The 27,205-nt window shown below is 39.5% G+C and overlaps 2 protein-coding genes across 2 annotated transcripts in view; one reads left to right on the top strand and one right to left on the bottom strand.

Moving 5' to 3' along the window:
- fshb (follicle stimulating hormone subunit beta) overlaps nucleotides 1-27,205 on the top strand; it is a 79,235-nt gene that overhangs the window by 26,909 nt on the left and 25,121 nt on the right. The gene's annotated exons all lie outside the window — the stretch shown is intronic.
- Nucleotides 4,566-27,205, bottom strand: part of kcna4 (potassium voltage-gated channel, shaker-related subfamily, member 4) — a 41,066-nt gene continuing 18,426 nt past the window's right edge. Inside the window, exon 3 of the mRNA XM_039666906.2 lies at nucleotides 4,566-9,829. The gene's annotated coding sequence lies outside the window, so the exon portion shown is untranslated. The remainder of the gene's footprint in view (nucleotides 9,830-27,205) is intronic.

Here is a 27,205-nt window from a genome sequence, read left to right as displayed (position 1 = left end):
GATCTACCACGTGACTTCTCTTCACTTCTCTTCTCTTCTCCCCTCTCCTCCACTTGTATTTTTGCTTCAGACAATTCACACTGGCAGTTTCCATGACAACAAATAGAAATTTCCCTTCACACCTCATGCGGGTGCATTTCACCGCCAGTGCATCGAAGACAGCGCCTGCCTTCCATGTCACAAACTGTCTGTGCCATGCTCTTGCGCTCCAACCTCCAGTTCTCCCCCAAAAACCCTCCTCCCCGCACTGCTACCCATGTCACTAAGCCTTAGCTCCAAGCTACAGCCCACTAGCTTCTTCAAGGCCTCACGCTGACCGCGAAGGCACAAGTGTCATATAGAATCACACTCTCTGGTCCTCATTTGCCTATCTCTCGGAGGCTGGTTTGGTATTATGGGTGGCTTAAGATGAGTCCCATGTACAGAGTTATCAGAGGATGATGTCAGTAATTGCACAGAGCCGCTGAGGATGTGCCGTGTGCCCGTGGCGGTGTGTGTGTGAGTGTTATGGTTGGCTGAGTACATGCAGTCTTATGTGTTCTGTTCTCTTACAATTCAATCGTTTCTGCGTCAACAGTCTTCTATCTCTCTGCCAGATTATTACTTCCATTCACTCTGCCATGCTCCTATTCTTGTTCATACATTTTTTTCTTCTGCACTCTTTCACAATTGTATCTCTTCCTCTCATTCCCGTTGAACTGTCCCTCGACTGTTATTCTGCTCTGTCATCCATTGTTGAACTCATTTATTTGAGTCTTTTTTTTTCTCACTCTCAGCACCTCTCCTTCTCTTATCTCCCTCTCTTTGTTTCACACAGTCCTGCAGAGCTACCAGACTGGTCTAACATGTATTCATAGGTGCCAAAGGGACCCATTTCAAAAGAGGCTTCTGTTGCCAAGACAGCAGATTTTCTCACTGCAAATATTACAGCACATTAAAGAGTGATGTTGACAGCCCTTTGTATGCCTTATTGTAAAGTAATTCATTGCGATTACTATCTTAGATCAACATAAGTCAACCAGGGTTGAAAGAATTGGCTTCCTTCAAATTCATGAGTTGCAATTCAATTGACCTGACCACACCGAACCGGAAGTTGAATTGGGATGTTGGAAAAGAAAACTTTAAAATCTCTGTTATGTTAACGTTGAAAGATGACCTGGATAAACCTTTATAGTTAAAATGACAGTTCTCAATGACTCACAACCCTGATGTTGACACATTTTTTTTAAAGGGGTGGTTGATTGCGATTTCACTTTTTTCATTTTAAATAGTGTGTAATGCTGTTGGTGCATGAACAGTATCTGCAAAGTTGCTACGCTGAAAGTTCAATGTAACATCATTGAAGAGGAAGAGTTCTAGTGGAGAGCTGTAGCCATGCCGTTGAAAGTGTGTTATTTTCACCCAGCTTTCAGGTCTTCTGTTTTCGGGCTTCCCACAGACGCTGTAGTTCATCAACAATGGCTAAAATTTATGATTGATTATGTTCATGAAAATTGCAATTATAATTTTGCTCTCTGTGCTGCGCATTTTACAAAAGGCTGCTTCCGAATTCAATGCCGGATTCAACAAGAAACTGTTACTAAAACATGAAGCAGTTCCAACTTTAAAACCAGAGGCAGCAGTTGTTGGCCCAAAACCTTTCAGCAAGACTTAATAATCTTAAATGTATTTGCATGTATAATTTCAGATGTAATGTTTTAGTTTTATTAAGGACCTAAACAAGGCGCTGGATTTAGAAGCTACTTAGTTATGGTATTTTGTGTGTCTGCGACAAATGCGTACAAACATTTTGGACCTGAATTTGTATGTACTAATTTTGTAAATGTATTTTCCGAGTATACTTTATTACGTAATTTTTCAATTTGACCAAGAACGTAATGCCAACGCTGTTTGTTTAAAGCAGCCAGTTCGGTTAAACAAAAATATATGTAATCGCAACAGAAAACTTCAGCTGCTATTATCAGTGTACAGTTTGGGTTTAACATAGTTGCCACATGTACACCTAAAGAAAACGATACACCGAGTAAACTATGTGAATAGATAAACGGTTGTTCATTATATCGATAAAACAACAACTCAATGATTTATTCAGTTATATTAAATGTTTAATCAGGAGAAAACCAAATCTCAAAAGTTAACAAGCAGCAGTAGCTTTTTCAAGTAACAGCGTATGGAAATTCTAATATAATATTAGTAGAATATAATAGAATAGAATACTAATAATAAAAAAATACCATTCAGAAACGTTTTGTAATAGCCGTGTTTGGGGAGGTTCTGTTTGACTCTCTTCATCACCGCTTTTTGGGTCTGATTCTGACTCAAACTGATACGGCAGTATCGACACCATTATTTACATTTGACAGGAGCACATGCACTTTCGCCCGTAAAGGGCGTGAAGTTTACGGACAACGTACGCTACACAGTTTAGCCAATTACAACACACCGGCCCAAACTAACCAATCTGAGCCCATTGCCTGTTTCTGGGGGAGTGGTTTCATAGAATCAGGAAGTTAACCGGTCATTCAAATGACAGAGGAGAAAGTGGCTTACAATAAAGGTGAAATTTATGAAAAATAAGGCTTAAAAAACAAAACACGAAGACATGTTATATTGCACCCCATAAACACAATCATGCAAAGAAAAAAAGCAGTAAACCACCCCTTTACCATGACCTTAACTTTGACAAAGGCTGCCATAAAGGCATGACCTTTGAACTCAAAAGATAGATGGTAGTTAGTATTGTCACAAGGCAAACATTCAAAGCTTATCAATTGAAAGATATGCATGTCACGACGAGGATGTCTTTTATACGCACATATCTCATAAATGATGTTAAACCACAATTGATCTCTTCCTAAATTGCTGTTCAAGGGGGGGAAATAATTTGGCTAAATCTTTCACTGGCCATGACCGACGATCATTTTTGGGCAAATCAAAATTTTGATTATCACTTGATTGCTTTAATTGCTTGAAAATCAAACGCCGTCTGTAGAGGCCTTGGGAAAAGAGCTGGTAATTAGGGTACAGATTCGTGATGAGGAAAAGGGCACAATAGCATAGCAGGAGAGAGATTAGACGTTTATCTGTGGATGAGTTGGGGGAACCTAAAAATGGGGGAGATTAGAGTGAAAAAAGAGGAACCAGGAGTACGAGACAGAGAGAGGTTAAAAGAAACTGTTGGAGCGTTAAATGGTGTCGAATTTCTAGGGACAGTAACAGGCCGGGCATTATGTTTCCAGCAGCATTAGGGATAAGGCTAGCCACTTACTGCCACGTTTCCTGGTAGTGTGAACGCTACAGAATGCCCACCATGTGCTTGGCTATTGTTCTGTGTCAGGTTTAATGTTACACCTTTGAGTGATGTGGCCAATTGCTGGAAGACAGCCACAAGCTCCAACTCAAAGCCAGCAAGACTGACTACAAACTATATATAATACTACTCGTGGCCTGTTTCATTCAACGACCTTGCATGAGGGTGATGCATATAATATCGTGCTCCTCAGACCAAACACGACTAGCACATTGGCGAGCTGGTCAACATAAATAAGCGTTTGCACCCTGACTGTTCCAGCCAATGATAACAAACATGTTCAGACACAGCTAATGCGAATGTGACAGCTGACATTCCACGTCAGAAATGTTACGTAAGTGTGACGAAGCGAGCTGGAGTGGAAGCAAAGACGGGTAGACTTCACAAATTGTTCAGGGTCCTCTGGCAAGTTCACCCCCGTTTTACAGACAACAGTGATGGGCACTAGTCTATAAATACCAGTACCCCAGTGCTGATTTACACCCTGCGTCCGTAGCCCAGAGTCCACAGGCACTGACCTTCAAGGCGGAATGCAAACACACAAAGACAAATCTGTCTCTTTCCATGTCAGCTTCAGCAGTTTACAGTAAATAAAGAAGCCCACAGAGATTGGGACAATGTATAATCAAAGTAGAAAGGTCACCTGTACCCTAGTACCTGTCGACTCTGGTCCCCATAGCCACTGGTGACTTTTCCCTGAAGTCAGACAATGGCAGGAGATAAGACTGGGACTAATTAACACCTCATTTATTTTTGGTGCACTGGTGTGGACAAGTGAATGTGCGTAAAAGGGGAAGGACAAAATCAACATTCAAGTGTTATTGAGTTTACATCGCCGCATATGCGTGTGACCCTAGATGGAGCGCGCCGCAGTGTTATTTCGCTTGCAGGGTGTGAGCTCAGACACATTGTCTTCAATGGGAGTTCAGCTACTGCGTCTGGAGCAAATCCAAGAGTCAAGTAATTACTCCATGCTGCTTCCATGTTAAATATTTAAACGCTGCCGTACATGAATGACTGGAGGATCAGGTGTCAAAAACAAGTCCATGGGCCCTTGCATTAGAAAATGTCCCTTAATGTCAAAACTCTTTGTCCTCTGTCACAGGCCTTAGTTGGAGACGGTATGAACACATGGCGAGAATCTTGTAAGACTCTCGACTATATCGACTGTCACATATACACACGATCTCAGAAATGGAGCAGGATGAGAGCTAATATAATGAAGATATACGTTCAAAAATGCACACACAGAAGAGAGTTTAAAATGGCCTTCTTCATTTTTATTTAATATATTATGTTTTGTTTTTTTAATTTTCAACATTGCACATAATTTCAATTCCATCACATCTCATATTGCTGCCTACAAAATGATATGCATGTAGAAAAATCCAGAAGATTGATGAATTAACCCCCACAAAAAAGGAACAGAAAGAAAGATATGATACAGGGTCTCCGATATACAAAAAAAATGGGGGGAAAAGTAATAAATAAATAACACAAATACATCGTCAATCAGGATGCAAGTTTTTAAAACCAAAGCACATGCAGAAAGAAATGGCAAGCCCATCCAAAACTCACATGAATAGAGGAACATCTGGCTATTTATTTACTTCTTTGAGGAGGGGGGTGGGGGTGGGGGATAGGGGAGGGATTTCCTGCCGTCCGGATTGTTCATCGAACGAACACAGATTCACCGAGCGCATCTCCCTCTGTGCTTGATAGGAGGCACAAAATCTGACCCAACACACCTCTCATCAGAGCGGAAATAGACCTGTGATTACCAAAACGATCCGATATTAGATTCATATTTCTAGCGTGCGATTGCTCGTGTTTGGTTAGTGACTTAGCTGTATACAGTGCTGTATGATGGACACCAGAAGTAAGTTGATCTGGTAATTGAAAGATATCTTTTTCAGTCAGCAGTGTTCTCCTGCGGTTTCATTACTGTGTGAGCAGCCAAGCGTTACACTGGTAACTCTGTCCATTACGACACTTTACAAAAGTGAAAAAAATGCTTAATCATGATTCTGAAAAAAAAAAGTATCTAAGCTCATTAACAATGAGCAGACATTCACTTGTACACAAAGTACAATATATTTCATGCTGCAATGAAAGCCACAACAGATTTTTTATTGTTCATACGTTACATCAAATGTCACATTGGTGTACTAAGGTTCTCTTTCTATGATTGCTATGTTTTCTAAAGATTCTCTTCATTTTGACGCGGTATCTCTCACACAGTAGCTGGAAATCAAATAGAGATTTTTTTACTATATATTTATATATATATAGTAGATGTCAGTCGATACTGAATATAATTTTGTGCATGCTCATTTCCGCTTTTACATTTAGATACTTTAACTTTAAAACACTATTTATTCAATAACACTATTCAATGTCATCTTGAGCAATCTCATTTCCTTTACATTATAATGTTGGATAGCCTAAATTCACTTGTACCAGCTAAAAATGTATTTTAGTTTTATTTTAAAATGTATTCAAACCATCTATCAGCCAATGACGTAAAAATAATTATTGGTATAAATTTTATTGTCAGTGCAACCCTAATAGTCAAAGAAAATTCATACTGGTAATAATATCGTGTGTGTGTGTGTGTGTGAATCAAATAAGTGAGATTTTAGATATCTCTCCATTGCATTACATACTCGTGTGTAAATCAGTAAATCAGCCACCGTTTAATCGCAGCAAGTTGAATATGAACAAAATAATCGATCAACTCAATGAGAGGATGTGCTGATATGGTCCAACTCATAATTCTGCTTCTTTCACAGAGCAAAGCTTCCTTTTCCTCCAAAGCCAGCTGACCAGTCAGCACTGGCAGAGCATCTCCATGGTAACATAGTCTCACGGTTGGCTGGTAATTCTTGGCTGTTGACTCAGTGTGTAATGAAAGAGCCGTGTGCATCTTAGCCGTGCGAATGTTAAGGAATTCGTTTGTTCTGAAGAGTAAACCATTCCGATCCACTGCATCGAGCACGTGTCGTGGTGACATCATAAAAGCACTAACACATATTTACATATTAAAGTCACATGCAGATCTACGACATGTGACGTGACGTAACGCTCCATGTTTAGTTGCTTCATGGCGCTGATCCACCTGATGATCTGGCCTTCTTCAGTTTATGAAAAGCACTCAGCAAGTGGTCCTCTGCTAGAGAGTCCAGTCAACTAACTAACTAACACACACGCGAATAAGAGAGAGAGAGAGAGAGAGAGTCTGCAACTGGCAGGATCGGCTTCCACAAGGTGCACAAAACCATTAAGGATTAAGAGAACGAGAAAAATAGGGCCTGGGACTCGAGAAGGCTAACAGTCAAAAAGTAGATCTGACACGTGACCTCGAGGACACAATAAAATAGACATCTGCTTATGTACATACGTCGTGTTTCATGTGCATCTATTTTTACTAGGATAAATCTCTTCAAGAAATAAAAAGAGGTCCAAACATAGAACATAGATTTTCAGGGTTCGACTTTGGTTATATAATATTCAAGGCTAGATTTAAAAAAATAGATAGTACACTTCCATAGAACTTTGCATACAGATTACTTGGATGTATTTCCATGACAACGAAGCAGCTGGTTCATTCTAGAAATAGTTGTGTGTTGTAATTCTATAAGATCAGACCACTTTTATCCACGTCGCCTATTCAGAGTAGTTCCAACAGGAAAGACAGACAGACAGACAAAGATAGAGAGGGACAGAGAAAGAGAAGACAACTGTGTGCATAAGTCTGCATGCTTGGTTGCATGTCAGATAGGCAGGGAAGGAGAGCAAAAGACAAAGAACAAAAAAGGAGTGGGAGATGAAAAGAGAGACAGAGACAGGGAGGATTGTGGGGCAGTCATTTTAGAGAGAGAGAGAGAGAGAGAGAGTATCGTCTCTTTCTGTTGCTGTGTCTCCCAACAGAGAGAGAGGGAGTGGAAGTTAACCTGGAATATGACTTGCAGATCTGTTTATATGTGGCTTTATTGTCTTGCTGTCGATGCGTGGCACTGTAATTTGCGGTCTTCTGTTTGATGGCACTATTTATAGTGGGTATTGCAAAGAGGCGAATTGAACTGCAATACCAAAATTACCCAGTCCACAACAGCAGAGCAGTGTTATTCCTGTTGCGATAAACGGATGGGTAAAATCTATTAACCAAATTCTGCAGTGGGTCATCATCGCTGATATTTTTTTTAAAGAGGATGCAGACTCAGCTCACCATCTGAGCTCTGGGCATCAGTCCAGTAATGCACCATCTCAAATGCATAACCAGCTGTCCGCCAAACCTGATGGCACCCACAATTCAACCTTCATCATTTATCTGCACCTTGGAGACTATGAAGGCCACCAAACATTTAGGTCTATTATTCAGATAACTATTACTGATTACTGTTTTACTCCACTGGGTGTGAAAGGGACAGTTCACCCACAAAACTATTTACTCACCTTTATGTGGTTCCAAACCTGTATGACTTTCTTTCTTCTGCAAAACACAAAAAAAGGTATTTTAAAGAATGTTTCTGTTCATACAATGAAAGTTAGTGGGGTCCAAAACAACAGTGGACCACATTGGGTATGTTTACATGCACTTATTTTCGTTGTTTATATGAACCTTCAACATTGCAATCCGATTGACATATTCGGGGATAAAGAGAATTGTATGAATTCCTGTATGAATTTCTTTCTTTTTCTGAATACAAAAGAAGATATTTTGAAGAATATCGGTAACCAAACAGTGGATGGGCCCCATTGACCTTCATAGTATTTCATAGACTATCAACTGTTTGGTTACCGACATTCTTCAAAAGATTTTCTTTTGTATTCAGTAGAAGAAGAAAAAATTCATACAGGTTTGGAACAACTCGAGGGTGAGTAAATGATGACAGAATTTTCATTTTTGGGTGAACTACCTATTTAAGTAGCAAAAGCCACTGCGATATCATCCCTGGAGCTACGCGAGTATAACGGTAGTTTTTGCCTTCATGATATAGCTAAAAAAGAAAGCTGACATGTATGTCACAAGAGCTTTTTTAGCAAAAAAAGTCTCCTCCACTGACCAGTTCGTAAGACGTGTGAATTAAACATACGCACGTTCGTAAGATGTAAAACGATGTAAGACAGCACTGCACATGTGCAAGGTATTTATGATTTAAGCGTTTTTTTTCTGTTACTTCATGTCTACACCATCCCATTCAATCGGATCGAAATTTAAATGAATAGCAATGTTTTCATGTACGTGTTTTAGTCTGACTGAGCCTTCAATCTGACTATAAATAGACTGCATGTCCTTTTTTTTTTTCAAGTTAGACGTGTTCCTGGATCGACATATTTTGTTGATCCTGGAAAAACACTCCTGTCCGAAAATTTAATCCTAACCATGTACTTATCTTTAAACCTAACCCCTGTCCATAAATTATCCCTAAAATCAAAGGGAAATGAAGCACCTCGCCCTGGTTGTAAGCCTAAGCTTGAAATAAACTGTGAACTTATCCCTCAAATCTGGTTGGTTGATTGGAGTGTTCTTCCAGGATCAACAAAGATGTTGATCAAGGAACATGTTGTACTCTGTGAAATCATGTTCTGGAAATAGGTTATTTGGGTGCATGTAAAGGTGCATGTAAACGTAGCTATTGACTTGCATTGTATGGATAAAAAACACTAAGGTATTTTGCAGAAAAAATCAAGTCATACAGGTTTGGAATATCATGATATGGGTAAGTAAATGACAACAGCATTTTCAGGATCTTTGGGCCAACTATCCCTTTAAAAACATTTAGGGTTTTGATGACACAGACACAGATACTCTAACCTAAAAGCAGACTGATCTTAATCATTGAAAATTTGAGCAAAAACAATGAGTCTGGTGCTGAGGGGAATGTGATTTGACCCTGCATTCATACTGTAAATTTGTGACCCGTCCAGACTGACATCATTGAGCACTGCCGCTGAATTTCTCCATTTCAGCTGGCAGTCTTTTGGTTTAGGAAATGAAAAGAGATAAAACTAGATGGAAGAGGCTGCCACAGTAGACTTTCCCTTCACTTATATTTAACAGCTTTCACCAGGCCTACCACAAAAACAAACAAAAAAAGGTGGCAGGATTACACCCAAACAAATATTTCTCTATTATAAGAAAATATTCACATCTGTTCTTGCAAGACACTGATTCACTCATAAAGAGAAAAATGAAAACATGTCAAGCTTTTTTTTATAGAAGTCTCCTGCTGCAGGTTCCTCTACATGTAGTGTAGATGTAGTGTACTGTGTCTTTAAGGCATTTATTGGGGCGGATCTTAAACAGTTTGACACCTGGCTTAATGATGGACTTCCTGTCTTAATGCTCAGCGGAGAGGCTGCAGTGTCTGATGTCCAGTGTATATCTGATGTCCAGCAGTGGCTTCAGTGACACCTGTGTTGAAGGGTCCGTCCCGTCCACTTGCCGTACGGTGACTGTTCCCCTCTGTGGGAGTCCAAAGGCTGACGGAAAAGTCTCATAGATGACTCGCAACACTGCAACAAAAAGGGGAAAAAAAAGTTTTTGATTACTGGCTTTTACCAGTTAAATGGTCAACAATCATATTTTACTCTAGTTCCTTAACTTGGCATTGAAGCAAATTAAAGTAAGCGTTTCCTCAATGTCATTATGCAGTCAGTATTTACAGTGACAATGAAGAGCGGTGTCAAGTGACACACAGAAAATTGTCCCGTCTGGCACATGAACCCAGACAACCTTCACCTAAAGAACATACAGTTCTTTACCATTGCTCAACAACAGCAACAACAACAACAAGCTAATGAGATTAAAGGTGCCTTACTCAACCCAAAGGGCACTTGAAGTGAGCACTCACAATATATATTTATATCAAATTGGATCAAAAGTTTAGGGTCAAATTTAAAAAAAAAAACTGTTTTTGAATTAAGTATTTTATGCTCATCGAGACTTCATTTATGTTATCAAAAATACATTCAAAGATTGTGAAATATTCAACACAGTCTCATGAAAGTGCGTATCTATACCACGTATCTATTTCTCGTGGTATTTTTACACCAAAAATATATATATGCCACGCACTGAAAACCCCTAGGGGAGTGGGGAGTTTGTGCATATTATACGCCATAAAGTGTGTATCATATGCACACGAAAAACTATTTTTGCCGTATAAATGGCACGAAAAATGACATTCGTGCTATAGATATTCGAACTTTCATGAGATCGGATCGAGATTTTGTATAATTTATGTGAAACTATTTGTATGTCATGCACCCTCGCTTTATCTTGGCCAGGTCGCCGTTTCAACTGAGAAAGTAAGTGTTCTCTACGTGCTTACCTGGTTAAATAAAGGTTAAATAAATAAATAAAAATCAGGCTCAATTTAAAATTGTTTTAGTATATTTAAAAATGTACCAGTATTTTTTTTTTCTGTGATGGCAAAACTGAATTTTCAGGATCATTTCTCCAATCTTCTGTGTCACATGATCCTTAAAAAATCAATATGCTGAATTGATGCTCAAGATGTTATTATTCTTATCAATGTTGAAAAAAGTTTAAAATAAACTGCTTAATATTTTTTTCAGGATTCTTTGGTCAACAGAAAGTTCAAAAGAACAGCATTTGTCCCTACTGAATAAAAGAAATAAATAATTTCTCTAAAACATATAATATGTTTTATATGCTTTTGAACAGAAACTTTTGAATGGTTGTGTAGGTTACAGCCTTATACTTATATCTTCATAAGTAAAATTCAACTGTTGTAGAACCTCAGTGTTCAAAATGAATCAGGATCACCCGACCATTTAAAATGACTTCCTCCCGTCACATGTACAGTACCCTATAATGGCCTTGATATTTGGTTGCTCACTTCCGTCTGGAACAACCCAGTAGAGTCCCTTTCCCGCAGTGCCCTTCAAGGACACAAAAATGCTGTTGGAAATTCGCCTTAGGTATTACCATACATATTCTGCTCGACACAAAAGCAAACTTATGCACATTATAAACATAAATGGAAGAACACTTTGAAAATGAAAGTATATAAAGGAGCTATAAGGAGATGTTAGGCAGAATGACAGCCTTGGTCAACATTTACTTTCATTGTATGGAAAATATGCTATGGAATAAGACAGCAGTCTGCCTAACATCTCCCTTTGAGCGACTGAAGAAAGAAAGCATTTCAGGGTTGGAATGAGTAAGAATAGGTGAGAATTTACAGTTGGTTGAACTATTCCTTCAGGTCATTTACAACACAGCTTGAATTTACAATGGGACACTCGCCTGAAAGAAAAAAATTACATGTACTTTTAACCGTAGAGGCCAAAACCCTTGCCAGATAAGTTGTAGGTCATCAGCAGTGTTGGGAGTAACGCATTACAAAAGTAATACATTACAGTAACATATTACTTTTTGCTGTAACGCAGTAGTGTAAGGCATTACTAATGAATTTTCAGTAATATTTTACTCGTTACATGTTTAGTGAGGCTTGTATTACAGTTGTATTACAGTGTATTGTCTGCTTTTACTTCTTAAAGGCAACAGACTATGTGAAAGTTTTAAAGCAGTCTTTTAGTGCCAGTTCAGAGCGGTCACGTCTGTAACATTGTTTTTTCCTCATAAATGCGAACACGAAAACTAAAATAAAATGAATATTTTAAGTTCTATGGAGACTGGAGAGCCAACCCTTCCTCATCCGATTTGCGCAGTGTAATTAACAGAATTACAAAAAATCGATTTTGCCTCCTATTTTTTTGTCACGCATGAATGTGTGTCTTTTCCCTAATATTAAAAATAAAACATAGACTGATATTTGTCTAATGTCTGGAGTCCTTTATACGTTACGATACATGTATTTTCTGAGAATTTTTATTTCAAGTTTTGACTGCAAATGTCATCATGTCCATAATGCTGGACTTCCCCAATTTTAAATAATTTATCCTCAATAGTTTTGTGGTGTAGGTCTACGTATTTTATAACGTTAACTTCAAATAATACTAATAGCCTAATTTAAAGATAAGGCAGCATTGGATCTGGACGGTAAGGAGAATAACGCTGGAGTTGGAAGAGGTGTGTCGCGATTCTGTAGGTTCGTGGATCTGAGTCGTGTGGCGAATCGCGATTTCGGTTTCATATTGCATATCGTTACAGCCCAAAAGTTAAGTTCTACTTAGTTATTTTGGTGAAAGTAACTCAAAAGTAATACATGAGTAATGTAACGCATTACAATTCTGGGACAGTAATATTGTAAGGTAATGAATTACTTTTAAATAACAGTAACAAGTAATACCTAATGTATTACAGTTTGGAAGTAACTTGCACAACACTGGTCATCAGTGTAAGAAAGCCCACAATTAGTCACTTTCAGTGCATTCCACAATGCCTAAAATGCCAGCTGAGGCAAGAACGAGGGCCACGGGATGACGTGCTGTTGCTCACGTCACATACCAAAGTGGCAAGACTACATAGGCTGCTCATCCAAGAAGATTTCAGCTAGCCAGATGAACAATCCATACTTATTATGCTAGAACAGCACCAACACGTCACACTGGTCCAGAAACGTAAGCCATTTTTTGCCTGCCAAAATTTATGGGAAAACATCCCATGAATGATGATCTTTTGCAAAAGACAGTCACACAAGATACTGAAAGCACTGCAATATGATGATTGTTATCGTTCGCAGTTATTTCTACTTTTGTTGACATGTTGACTTTTCTTTTTATTACAGATATATAAGGTATACAATTTAGTTGATCAAGCTCATAGGACTTGTTTGTTGACAAATTTGCTACATTTGGTATCAGTTGTAAAAGATGATACTTTTTACGTTTATATTTTAAAATCTGAAATAAATACACACACTGTTTACTATATGTACACACACTCACACCAATTAAAAGTCAATAAAAAGTCAAAAGTCAACATGATTCATTTTTAAAAGAAATTACTTTTATTCAGTAAGGACACATTAAATTGATCAAAAGTGACAGTAAAGATAATTAATATAACAAAAGTTTTGTGTTTCAAATAAATGCTATTCTTTTAAACTTCCACACTGATAATAATAATAATAATAAATGTTTCTTAAGCATCAAATTAGCATATTAGAATGATTTCTAAAGGGACTGTAATGATGTAAATGAGTAATGATGCTGAAAATGCAGCTTTGCCATCACAGGAATAAATTACATTTTACAAATATGAATAGAAAACAGTTATTTTAAATTGTAATAAAATGTATTCATATTTCTGTTTTCACTGTATTTAATAAATGCAGAATTTGTAGGCAGAAAAATAAAATACAAAATCTTTGAAAGATGTATGGTTTACAAGATAAAAAAAGTGACTTTTGTGAATGTATTTTAATCATTTGAATTACCTCTATAGAATATATAAATCTGTAGTTGAGTAGATACTGTAAATACTATAAATGTGCATGTGATTGCTTTATTTATGTTGGCAAACTTCGACTAGGAAGTCTAAGCTACTTGAAATTCCTGTTTGTTTTTTCGAATTCTCCTCTTACATCTGAATTCTTAATAAACACTAAAATAATAAATAAACACTGGCACACTGTTGGGCTGGCAACCCATCAAATGTGTGAGATCTGTTCCTATGCTGAGAAGTCAAACGTATAAAAACAGCCAAGCATATGGTCTAATCAAAGCGTAATATTTAGAGTTGATTCGTGCCACTGGAAACAAGCGTACCCTCAGAGCCCCAGACTAACAAATACATTCTCCCTCTCCCTGCATACTCTCCTCTTTTTCCTCTCTCTGCTACTAAACGACGTTCATATTTTCCTGGCACAGGAGAGGTCAAAACATGACTGAATAAGGAATTGTCCAGTAATTGAGTCCAATTTTCCCTTTTCTGAGACATTTCATTCCATAGCTAATTTTAGCTCTCCTGCACAGACTTTTTGTGTGCGTTGTGAACACGGATCCAACAACAACCACAAATCCCATGAACTCTGGCGAGGTTAAAGCAGCACTGCTCAGATTTACTGTGCAGCTGGGATCAACGACGAGAGAACATATACATTTAGTTTCAGGATTATAATAATCAAAATGAGTCATTTTAACAATAGTGATATTTCATATACACACGTCACTCCTCTTTTTTGTACATAAAATGAAATCATTATTTATTTACTACTTTACACACTTGTTGTCCACCAATTTGATTTGAGTAAGCAGCGTGTTGATATACAGTCCAACAGAACTGGGACTTTTCTTTGTTTGTTACACTCAGCCTGCGTATTAGTGATGGGGATTTTTCAGTTTTTCCTTCTTCTTCTTTATGTTTTCCTTCTGCAGATTTCATCAATATACCAGTAGGTGGCGACACGTGAAGAATCATTCATTGACCAACTGTTCAAAATCACTGATGCTGTCTCCCAATTCGCTTACTTATACTACGCCCTAAAAGTATGTACTCTTTTTGTGAGGAAAAAGTTCATACTTTTGAGTGTGTAGCAAAAGAGTAGGCAAGCTTTGGGACATACTATCACGTCATCTTTAAGCTCTGTCGCGTGCTGCGTGCATCCCGTCACCGTAAACTGCCCTGTCAATCATCTTGTCACAGTTAAAATCCTCCATTCTCCATTCACCATCCTCGCAATGGTTTGTGGGCAATATCAGCCGTCAGAGTGTGCATCGATCTACACTTCGGATTCTGACCGGAAAAAGTAGACCATCCGGGTATCTTTGAAACACTTATTTCAACATACTACGATTTGGGACGTACTAATTCTATTCTCGAATACTATTTAGGATGGATAGTATGCGAATTGGGACGCAGCAAAAGGGAATCACATTCTTCACCAAAACTGTAAGTGACAAAATAAGTCAGAATTTACAGCACTGATAAAAGAGTAGGCAAAAAGTACTACTTTCGGAGAGAGAGAATCTGAAGTGTGCATTTCGATGGACACTTCACTGTCCCATGAGGCAGCAATGCGATGTAACTGACTCAAATGATAATGACAACATGGCGAATGTAGTACGCCCAGACTTATTTATTGCTCGCAAAGTACTTTTTCAAATGAGAACCTATACTCATAAGAGTACGCGATTTCGGATATAATTCATAGCAACGCCACAAAACTATCGCATGATTAATTTTACTGTGGCTTTTGTGGACAAAGCAAATATATATATATATATATATAATATGTTATGTCTGTCTGTAACATTAAGTTTCTCAAAAAAAAAAATTTTTTGTTCATTAAGCCTGCAAAAAGCCGACAAAAGCTAACACAGTCTGAACATCAACACAGTCAATATCAACACAACTCTTATGATACTCAGAAACAACAGCAATCTTGCTTGTTATATTACTAAGCCTATATACAGTATATTATACATATAAATCTGGCCATAACAACAATAACAAAAAATGAACACAAGAGAACCTGTAGGTTTTTCTATTAAAAAAAAACAAACTCATTTCTGATATGACCATACACATTAAATCAAAAACAAAATGTCCACTGCAGAAATTCACATCATTAACTGCAGATCTATCCTGAGCAATGAGCAATATATCTCTCTTTGGCTTGCCTGAATGCCTACATAGCTGCTGTTGTTTTTCTGTTTCGTTCTCTCTGACTCTCTCTCTCTTCTCATCCCTCTTTCTCTCTTGGCTGCCGTCCCTGTAGCAGGCAGAGCATGTAGTAAGTATGTGACAAAGTGTAGCACTGAAACCCTCGGCATTCTGATTTTTGGGGGGTGGGGGTGTGCACAATGGAGGCACATGTGCCTGATGTGCCTCTGAGTCATCTGACTCTATGACAGACCGTCAGTGCGAATTAGCAGCATCCCGCTCACGGGGGCGGGGGCTATGGAACATCATTAAAGCAAAGACGTCCTCCGCCCCCCTCAAAACAAGGCACAAACACAACCACACACGACTAAGGCATCTAGACAGATCAGAATGCATCTGATCAAGAACATAAGAATGAGAATCGATCAGGGGTCTCACACGTGAGACAATGAAGACGGCAACGTGGGGTGCTATGCCCTGTCGAGCGATTATTGATTTATAATCAGAGGAAGTTTCATTGTGTCTACAGACAGCCTTGAGTTTGACAGCAAATCATTTACAATTAGAGATCGTTTTCTTGATTCATCCATCACAAACGTCTCTAATTCTATAAACTCGAATGAAGTGGATTGATAATTGGAGAGCTAAAATACGACACATGTAGATAAACTTGTACACTGAATATACGCTGTATTACCTGTAATGTGACAAGACTTTGTATTAAGCTTTTAAAGACCCTTCACTAATTTAGTTGCACAGTGAAGTGTGACCTTGAATATTAAGTGTCCGAGGTAGAAATAAGACTGGGGCGCATATACACTTGTCATGTCAGGCAGACACCTGACATGAAAATGGGAAGAACAAAACTTTAGCAAAAAAATGTAGGGTTCATTTTTCGCTATTAACTAGTTGCGTATTAGCATGCATATTACTAGGATATTGGCTGTTTATTAGTACTTAAAGCAGCACATATTAATGCATAAAAAGCATCACATTTTTGTATGACCATATTCTACAGCCATAATCCCAATACCTAAACTTAACAACTATACCTTACTAACTATTAATAAGCAGTAATTAGGATTTATTGACGCAAAGTGTGACTACATTTTTTTTTTTAAAAGAAATTCAGAAAATAAATTGTGTCTCTTCCACACTAAAGCACAAAATGACCAGTATACCCTACTGACAGCAACATCATTTCAAGAAAACTAAATATTGCATTGCATTCCCCCACTGGACGAGGAACCAAATTTTGCGACAGTGTACGGGCGTTTTAGCTCGTACAGGGTTATTAAACTCCATTTTTAGCTGATGCTTCTGGCAGTGTTAACAAACACATTCTTGTAGCAGAATGGTGACTAAAAAGGGCAATGTTCAGAATGATGTGCAAAAAGACTTGTCAGTGTTGCTCTGAGGCAGTGTTTATTAATAGATTTAAATTAGGGGAATAGTAAAAATGGACAAAGTCTAACCGATTTAATTGTACGCTCTCCCTCTAGCAACAAAACGTTAAAATGTACAAACAGATGTGTGCATGAAATTTACATAAACACTTGAGAGTTGCATGTCCAAATAAGGACATCATTCTCTGATTAATTCCTAAAATGATGTTTCAATTAAATCATCAAGCTTCAGTACATTCAGTATTCTCTCTTGGCATCGGACTCAACCTCAAATACCTGAATAAGAAACTTGAAGATACAATTAAGCCGTGTTCATTTGGTATGGATTAATGTAACGTGTTTTGCATTCACCTCAGTTTATGTAAAGTACATTAAGTACATTTACCCATATCAGAATATATATATATATATAATATAATGTATTCCTCTAATGGCAAAGCTGAATTTTCAGCAGTCTTCAGTGTCACATGATCATTCAGAATCCATTCTAATATGCTGATTTGGGGCTTTTTTTCAATGTTTTTGGGGCTTATTTTCAATGTTGATAATGGTTGTGCTGATCAATATTTTTGTGAAAACTGTGATAATTTAACAATGTAAAAGTCTTTGTTGAAGAAAAAATGAATGATAGCTATATATGTACAGTATTTTAAGTCTAATTTTCTCTTGCTTAAAGAGTAACTAAGAATAAAACACACTTCCACAAAGCACATGTGATCATAACAGATCTTTATCCAGGATAGGTCAGAGCTTTGTGAGCCAACAGGTGCTGGTGATGCTGCTTCGATTAGACCTGCGTGTTAATGTAACATTGTATCTAAGGATGTACATAAGAATTGCATAACATGTATGTAAGGAAGACCAATATACGTGACAAGTGATCTATGAGACAGTAATTACATAGTGTCTCTTTCGGACTATAATCATTACCAATTGATCCATTAACCAATGAACATGCAGATGCTGACAAAGATTATAAAGCCAAAAGTGTCTGCTCTTGATTCACACCTCACTCTATCTGTGAAAGAGTCGAATGCCAATATGTCTGATCATTCAGAGCATAAATGGATTGTGAGTGATCTAAAGGAGGACACAAGTGTGTCAGCTGCCTTGTGGCTTCTCTTCACCTGAGAGAAGATTTATTGTTTGCTTTCAACCTCATCAATCACACAGACGTATCTGAAACAGAAATGATTTCAGCAGTCATCCCGAACCCGTTTTCATCTCTTTTCATGCGCTAGATTTATGCTGCCAATGACCTTCATCCCTATTAGAGTAAGACAGATCTAATGCCTCAGACGGGCTCTGCCTAATGCCAATTATGTCTCGCTGTACAGCCATGAGAAACACGTCTGGCCTTCCAGCATGTGGTGGTACAACGTAAGACTAACACAATGTCACAGACCGCTACATTGAATATGCCCTGTACTGCCGCTGCCCTAATATGCTTTTAAGTTATAGGTGCCTGTTAACAAACATGTTAAAGGGGTCATGAACTGGCTTTTATATATATATATATACATATATATATATTGTTGTCTGAGGTCGACTTATGACGTTCACTTGGTTTTTACTTTCAAAAACATCAAAATTAATAAGTAATAGGCTATTTTCTACCTTAGTTTTGAGCCTAGTTCAGAAACGCTCGGTTTTTATGGGCATCTCGCATTGAAGACTTAGAAGTAAACGCCCACTGCTGTGAGTGGATAACAGTTTTCATATTATAATTTTAAAGTTTTATAATATGTGTTTATAATGTGCACTGACGAGTCAGTTTCAACTCACTCGTCAGTGCACGTAGGGGAAATTGTTTTGAAAACATCCAATGTTGTAAAATGGCAACCGGAATGATTTGCCCATACATGTTCGACCCAGAGTCCGATCACGAATCGCAGAACAATGAACCAACAACACCTCAAATGTGACAGCGTGGTAAGTTATTGTTAATTGTTTATGCTACTTCTAATGTATCTTATTTCTTGGTAGCTGGATCCGGTTTGTGATCACAAAGTAGGCCTATGTTATTTAGCTATGCGTGTAATGCGCGAATCAGTGGGCGGGGCTAAACCGGCCATGTTGAAGTAGGCGTTGATCTTCTTCTGCGGGGGTGGTATTTTATCATCTTTGACGTCATAGTTCCCCACTTTGAAAAACGAGTCGTTTGTTGAGCCTGGTGTCAATTAGGGTTGGGTATCGAGAATCGAGTATCGATTGGAACCGAGACTAACTTTTCGTTTTTCCCGTAATCGTTCAAAAGTTAAAATTTCGATTCCTAGTTTCGATATTCACAGTCCGCCGAGCGGAAGAAGAAACCGCTGAACAACACCAACGAAGAAGCGTCTACCGGAAGTGTTGGCATAACCGCGCGAGTCGAACATGAGTAGCTTACGTCGGCGATCCAAAGTGTGGCTTCACTTTTCTAAAAATAACGAAATCTCGGCAAAATGCAAAATTTGTGACAAAAGGAGTATTTTTACAGAAGGATTATTTCCTTCAGAAAGGAGTATTTCCTTCAGAAAGGCCGTTGGTTAGCAAGGTTAGCTAAACTTTTTTGACCCTGCCTCTTAAAAGAATCGTAATCGAGAATCGTTAGGAACCGGAATCGAAACAAGGAATCGGAATTAGAATCAGAATCGTTCAAATTCAAACGATACCCAACCCTAGTGTCAATAAAACTTTTATTGGACTAACAGGGACGTTTTCAGTTCTGAAACTTATAAAATTATATTCTTATAATATGATGACCTCTTAGATGTGAAAAGCTCAAGGAAAATTTTATTTCTCAGTTCATCACCCCTTTAATGATCATTAAGTACATTATTTCTTTCTAAAGCAATTTAAAATACAATGCACATAAGTACATAAACTGCAAAATGTGAGCATTTTCATGAATAACTTAATTTAGGGCCTGTCTCTCTCACAAAAAAAAAACCTATTATATTTATTTAAAAGACATAATATAGAATAATGAAAACATAATGCAAGTTATATTATTTTTAGTTATTTATGAAACCTAATGGACATTGTTCTAAATAAATACTTTTGTGTTCCACTGAAAAGAAGTCATACAGTTTCAAATAAAAAAATGAATGTGGAGATATTGACAAAAATTTGGGGTGAACTATCCCATTAAGTGCCTAGCTCAAGTACAAAGTGATTATAGCTAATGGAACGTGAAATTGGGGTTTGAACTTAAGGTTAAATACTTCAAGGCCACGTCTGTAAATACAGCACTCAAACTGCTAGATGTGTGTTTTTTTTTTTCTTAATCAACGAGAGATAAGGTTCTGTTGTTAAGCTGGGGGATGTTAAAAGCAGACAGACTGCAGAATGTCACAAACAGAAAAGACAATGCCAACACCCAACTTTTTAAAAAAATTTCCATATCAGTCCAAAACCTGCCTTTAAAAGGGAAATTTGTAATTGCTTCACCAATCTTCACCAAAAAAAAATACATTTATTAATAATAATAATAATAATAATACATTAACACAACAAATAACAATGATAAATAATTCTTAATTAAAAAAAAACATTACAAATTTGAGTGATAAAATTCGCACCAACAATGAGTCCATCAACTGTCCATCATTCATCAATTGCACCATATTGGTATTCAAAAGCAATGAAACAATAATAGTGTATGCTGATGGATTGTCAGATTGTAAGCTGTTGCAGCTGAGAGACATTTTTCAGCATTGAGTGAAGGTGAGTGGGAGGTCTTGAAAGGGATTTTATCAGCGTCAGGCATCTTCGTCATGCCATTGCCCAATGCCTGCTGAAAACACCCTCTGCATAACACTTCATTCCCTTCATCCGGCCCCTGCATAACACCTGCACACAGCAGCCATGTACTTATTTGCGATTCAACAGTCACAGCCTTTGATATTACCTTACAAAGTGAATTTAAAAGCCATTGATTTTTCTCCTTCTGCCCTAGCAGCCTATGATTCAGCTGTCAGTGTCTAAGCTGCACAGTTGTTGGACTTAAAATGCTTTCTCTGCCTCCGCCAAACACAAATTCACATACACACACACACACAAGCATGCACATAAACACACGTTTGATGCACGAATCAATAATGCTTTACCTGACACTATCTGTTGCAGGAATACTCAGTTCTGTCGTATGCACTGAGGCATAGCGTTATGCATTTCGTGTTTGGTTATTGCAATTTGTGACAGATGAATGAATACTCTCAGGGCTCAAGATGCCATTTACATTAGCAGTCGGGCTAATAAAAATGAATAAAGCGACGGTGGTTGGATCACATGTAGCTGCATATATTGCGGCTGCAGAGAATGGAAAACAAATAAAAGGAATTTTCAGTTTTTTTATGAAAGAAAGAGAAGAATCCTTAAAGAATGAACATCTTTTTATGAATTAAAGAGACAAAACTCTTCTATTCTAAGGCTATATCAATATAGATGTAGACTGCCCTTTAACTTATTATCTAGCAGCAATGTCACTTTTACAGTATGTCAACACAATTTTATGAAAAGTCTCAAGCATTCGCTTACTGTCTGGACAATCCACTTTAGATAAAGCCTACTTCATCTACAGTGGTATTTAAAGGGGTGGTTGATTGCAATTTCAATTTTCATTTTAAATAGTGTGTAATGCTGTTGGTACATCATTACATTGGTACATCCAGTATCTGCAAAGTTGCTACACTGAAAGTTCAACATAAGCAGAGATATCGTCTTTTAAAAATCAGGACGTTTAATGCCAACAAAAACGACTCGAATGGGACTACAACGAGATACATCTCGGGTTTTATAACTAACCCATACATTTATATCAACCCTTTTTCCAGAATATGCAAAAAGGGGGCATGGCCATATTATGTGGCTTTGTCGAAGAGGAAGAGTTCTAGTGGAGAGCTGTAGCCATGCCGTTCAAAGTGTTATTTTCACCCAGCTGTCAGGTCTTCTGTGTTCGGGCTTCCTACGGACGCTGTAGTTCATCAGCAATGGCTAAAATTTATGATTGATTATGTTCCTGAAAATTACAATCATAATTTAGCTCTCTGTGCTGCGCATTTTACATAAGGCAGCTTCCAGAATCTTTTAGACCTGAATTTGTAATTATGTATGTACTCACTTTGTAAATGTATTTTCCATGTATACTTTTTTATGTAATTTTCCGATTTGATCAAGAACGCAATACCAACGCTGTTTGTTTATAGTAGCAAGTTATTTCAATGCTATTTTGTGTGTATAAAAAAAAAAAATGACATGAGACCGCAATAGCAAACTTGAGCTGCTGTTATCAGTGTACAGTTTGGGTTTAACAGTTGCCACATGTAAAGAAAACGATACACTGAGTAAACTAAGTTTATATTATATCGATAAAACAATAACTTTAAAAAAACGGTATTACTCAGTAATTTATTCAGTTATATTAAATGTTTAATCAGGAGAAAACCAAATCAAGCTAACAAGCAGCTGTAGCATTTTCAAGTAACAGCGTATGGAAATTCTTATAATATTAGTAGAATATAATAGAATAGAATACTAATAATAAAAAAATTATCATTCAGAAACGTTTTGTAATAGCCATGTTTGGGGACGTTCTGCTTGACTCTCTTCATCATTGCTTTTTGGGTCTGATTCTGACTCAAACTGATACGGCAGTATCGACACCATTATTTACATTTGACCGGAGCACATGCACTTTCACCCGTAAAGGAAATGGGCGTGAAGTTTCCGGAAAACATGCGCTACACACCGGCCCAAACTAACCAATCTGAGCCCACTGTCTGTTTCTGAGGGAGTGGTTTCATAGTCAACCAGTCATTCAAATGACAGAGGAGAAAGCGGCTTACAATAAAGATGGAATTTATGAAAAATAAGGCCTAAAAAAACAAAAAGACATGTTATATGCACCCCATAAACACAATCATGCAGAAAAAGCAGTAAACCACCCCTTTAAAGCATAAGAGTATTTCTAGAGTGAGACAAATCTCCCTCACAAGCTCACAATGAGCACAGCAGTCTACTTCCATTTTTCAAGCCTCATCTAAATGAAATCAGGGCAGGTAGATGGTGGGAGATACAAGCAAGATGTAAAGTGCAACGTCACCAAAGAGAGAACGAATGTTGTGTGACAAGAACTAAACTAGCATATAAAGATTTGAGGAAAAAGCTATCCAGCTTTGTCTAAAAGTCAAAGGTAGAAACTCAGTTAAAATAAGTGAATAATTAATTTGTTACATAGAGCTGACATTTTTACGGAGAATCATTTGTCAATCAAATAATTGCAAATTTAACTGTTTTGTTCTTATCAGTTACAGTATAAGCTTATTACACATTCACCTGAAGAGGAGTCATTTAATAAAATGTATGATTTCCTTAAATACTTTGCAAACAAAGACTGCACAGGGGTAGATTAACATGAATAATATTTTATATATTCAAAATGATTCATGATCGTTTATCTTCAGATTCTCCACCTCTGAAATGACTTTCACTTTAGACTGATATCATAAATCACTCCAACTACTGGGCTTCATTCTGATTTGTAATACCCCTTTTAATGGTCCAATCAATTCATGGAGAACAAAATCAAATCTCATTGTACATTATTTTTTGTCGAGTATTCTGTTTTGGATTACAGAAGTGAAATAGGCTGCGGGTGTCTTGAAACTCCTCATTTTTGAGTCCCCATAACGCATTACTGAACAATAAGGAAAGATGTAAAATTGGAGATTTGAAAATGTTTCTATTATAAAATCCTCTTATTATCGTTTAGAATTAGAATTAAAAGTGTACAATTATCGTTGGTACACAAATCAGCCAATTGTGTAATTCTTACAGAAACATGCAGAACAAAAGGCACCGTCACAAATCACACACACACACACAGTGTCACTGTGGTTAAGAGTGCTAAGCCGAAGCAAGAGAGAGTTTGCATTATTTAAGTGACAGGGAGAAACTTGTCAAACTTTACTATGAGCTGTGCTTAGGGATCCAGCCTCTCTCAGGCAGTAGCAGGAAAGCACTTAAGTGCTCCACATGTTGCATGCAGCAAAAGCCTGAGGGAGCGGCAGAGATATCATGAGCCGAGTCGTGGCGTTTGTTGCCGCACAGCAATGAATATGGAATCACTATAAACAATACAGGTAACTGAGTGAGAAAACACAGCAAGAGAGATAGAGTGTGAATGATGGAGGGGTAAAAGATCTGCGTCATATAGGCGGGTTTAAGAAGTGCTGGGGGAACAGCTCCCCCAGTGGCCAGTGCTGAAAATGTTTTAATGTTGTGGAATGAGTGTGTGAATAAACTGAAGAAAATTAATTACTGCTGTGGGTAGAAGGGTTTAGAAATCTAGCCTTTTCATTCTGTGCCTTAAACTTGGCTGTTGGCATGAGAACCATTATGTTTCTTTCCTATATTTTTCTTATGACAACAATTCTACATGTGATAATGTTCGATTGTGATTACTCTGGAAAATTATTTATGTCTCTTCAGCTCGTTAAAAAGTTACCTTTCATATATATATATATATTTCACTTGCCAGTGCCAGATTCAAGAAATCTTACTTGAATTTACATAACATTTAAATAGCTTTATTAGGAGTTATAACTTAATGCACTTTCAGTGCCAAATAACGATATAGTTCCCTATCGTAGTCACTTCGAGTTACGTCAGAAGTGACGGAGATTGGGGGGGTTTCGCATAGAAAGCCAATCCTCTTCGAGTATTAAAACACGAGCCAATGGCATGCAATGCCTTGGGGCTGCGGAAATTTGCATAGCGTACTCCGCCCTACTCCGTGAGTATAAAAGGAGGAAGTGAACGCAACCGCAGTATGTTTTCGCTTCGGAGCCAAGAGAACCTCTTCACTCCTGAAAGCACTGTTCAAGACTCTTCGAGACGAGCGTCCTCTTCAGTGTTGGTGTGACGGCGGTACCCAGCGAGATTCTGCATCGCCTGCGATCTGAGCAGTGGTCTGCCAGACTTTGCGCTTCTCCCTGGTCGCTTCAGCGCTGAAAGAGTGAATTTCCTCCTCTCATTGAAAGAGCTGCACGCGCACGTCTTTTTAAAGACGGTTCGCCCGTGCTCTTCTGGGTGTGATTGATTTCTGTCGTCATCTGATGGTCACGATCGCTGCTTTGTATGCCTGGGCATTTCAGCATGCAGCAGCAGCGTTCGTGGATGACTCATTTTCCTTCTGTGGGAACATGACCATCTCTACACTGAGGTCGAGACTCAATGATCTCACTTGAGTGAGAGTCCCGGTCCCCCCCGCTCGATCGGTTTCCTCCATAGGGGGCCCGTCGACCCGGGGACCTGGTGATTTACGGTGATGGTGTGGGATAAGCCCCGACGATTCCTCGGGCCACACCTCCCGCCTCAGTGCGAGAGCCAGCGAGCGTTAGTTCGATTCAGTCGGTTGCTTCTTCGGTGGCACCGGCTGCTTCGGGCAGCGCTCCAGATGATGATGCGATGTCGATCACAGCATCACTAGGCGGGCTTGACTCCTCGGGAAGTGAGGATGCGGCCGCGTTGCCTCCCTCGGGAGCGTCAGCGCCGCCGTGTCTGATCCCGCGATGATGGCCGTGCTATCTCGGGCGTCCGTGAGCATCGGGTGGGGGTGGAACTCCGCCCCTCCCCGATCTCTCGCGGCTGAATAATTGGTTTTTGGGTAACGCTGCCGCCTTACGGCCACGGCCAACCCCAATTTCCTTTTTTCCCCGAGTTGCATGCGGAACTGACACGCACTAAAAAAAAAAAAAAAAAAAAAAGCGTGCTTAGTTCCCCGCCCTTCCTCCCCTCGGCGATGCGGCGGTCTGTGGGTACGCTGGGGCTCCCCCGGTCAACCGGCGGTTGCTCTCAGATGCCCCTCCAAAGCCTATGGGTTCTCGTCGTCTATGGCGGCGCGATTCTGTAGAGCGGCGGGACAGGCAGCCTCCGCCCTGCATATGATGAGCACCTACAAAGCTAGCTGCTCAGGAATGTGCACGAGGAGGTGACGGACCAAGCGAGCTGCGAGCCTGTCGCCTACCTTGTCCTTAAACGGGTCACGGAGGCGGTCGCTCGCTCCCTTGGTCAGGTGATGCCCACCGCTGTGGTCCAGGAGCATCATAATGTTCGGCGGTGCGGTCCAGGACTTTGCCCAGCACTTCTCGACCGCCTAGGAGCAGACGAAGGCGGTTTCTCTGCCCCGACGGCCAGCTGCTGCCTCCAACCAGCCGTCGGCTCGGACGCCTCCGCCAGCTCGCCGCCGAGGACGCCCCCCTGCGGCTCCCTTCCCTCCCACGCGGCCCCAGCAGCAGCCTTCAGCCGGTTCGCGTCGCGGAGGAGGCCACAGGTAAGCGTCCCAAGAAAAGAGCCCCCCCTCAGGCCGCGTGCCCCGCTAGATGCCAGGCGAAGCGATGTTCCTGAGGCGGGCCGCTCAGTGATAGTGTCATGGTTTTTCTCAGGAGGCGGTGGCAGGGCCCCTCCTTCCCCGGTGGAGGGCCGGTGGAGAATCTTTTGTTCTAGCTAGCTCCCTGAGCTGGTTGAGGAAAAGCTGACACTGTCATTGAGCACACAGACTGGAATGAGCGCGCACGACGTCCAGTGCGTCGCCCCGTTCATTCCTCTCTGTCTCGGAGGGCGCGGAAGGGTGCGTGTGTCGTCCCCGGGCTACGCCAATCCCTTCCCCCTCTGTCGCCAGACCCCCGGCAGAACAGACCCCCGTGGAACGCTCTGCCTTCCCTGGTCTCTTCTGTCGGGGAGCGGGTTTCGACGGTGCATCCGGACGGGGTAACTCCTGCACGCATGCCGGTCGACCCGCCTCGCTGCCCCTCCGGGGGGACGTCTGTGGTTCGCATGACCCCGTTGGCTCACTTCCTGGAAGCCTGGCTAGCGCTTCCCGGGGTTCCCGCTGGGTCATCAGAACGATCGGATTCGGCTACGCGATTCAGTTCGCACGGTCTCTTCCCCGCTTCAGGGGAGTTC

Source organism: Pimephales promelas, chromosome 1 (genome assembly GCF_988280905.1).
Source record: "Pimephales promelas chromosome 1, fPimPro1.hap1.1, whole genome shotgun sequence".
Classification (NCBI taxonomy): Eukaryota; Metazoa; Chordata; class Actinopteri; order Cypriniformes; family Leuciscidae; genus Pimephales; species Pimephales promelas.
Note: the sequence above shows the minus strand (reverse complement) of the source record. Positions and strands in the feature narration are given on the sequence as shown.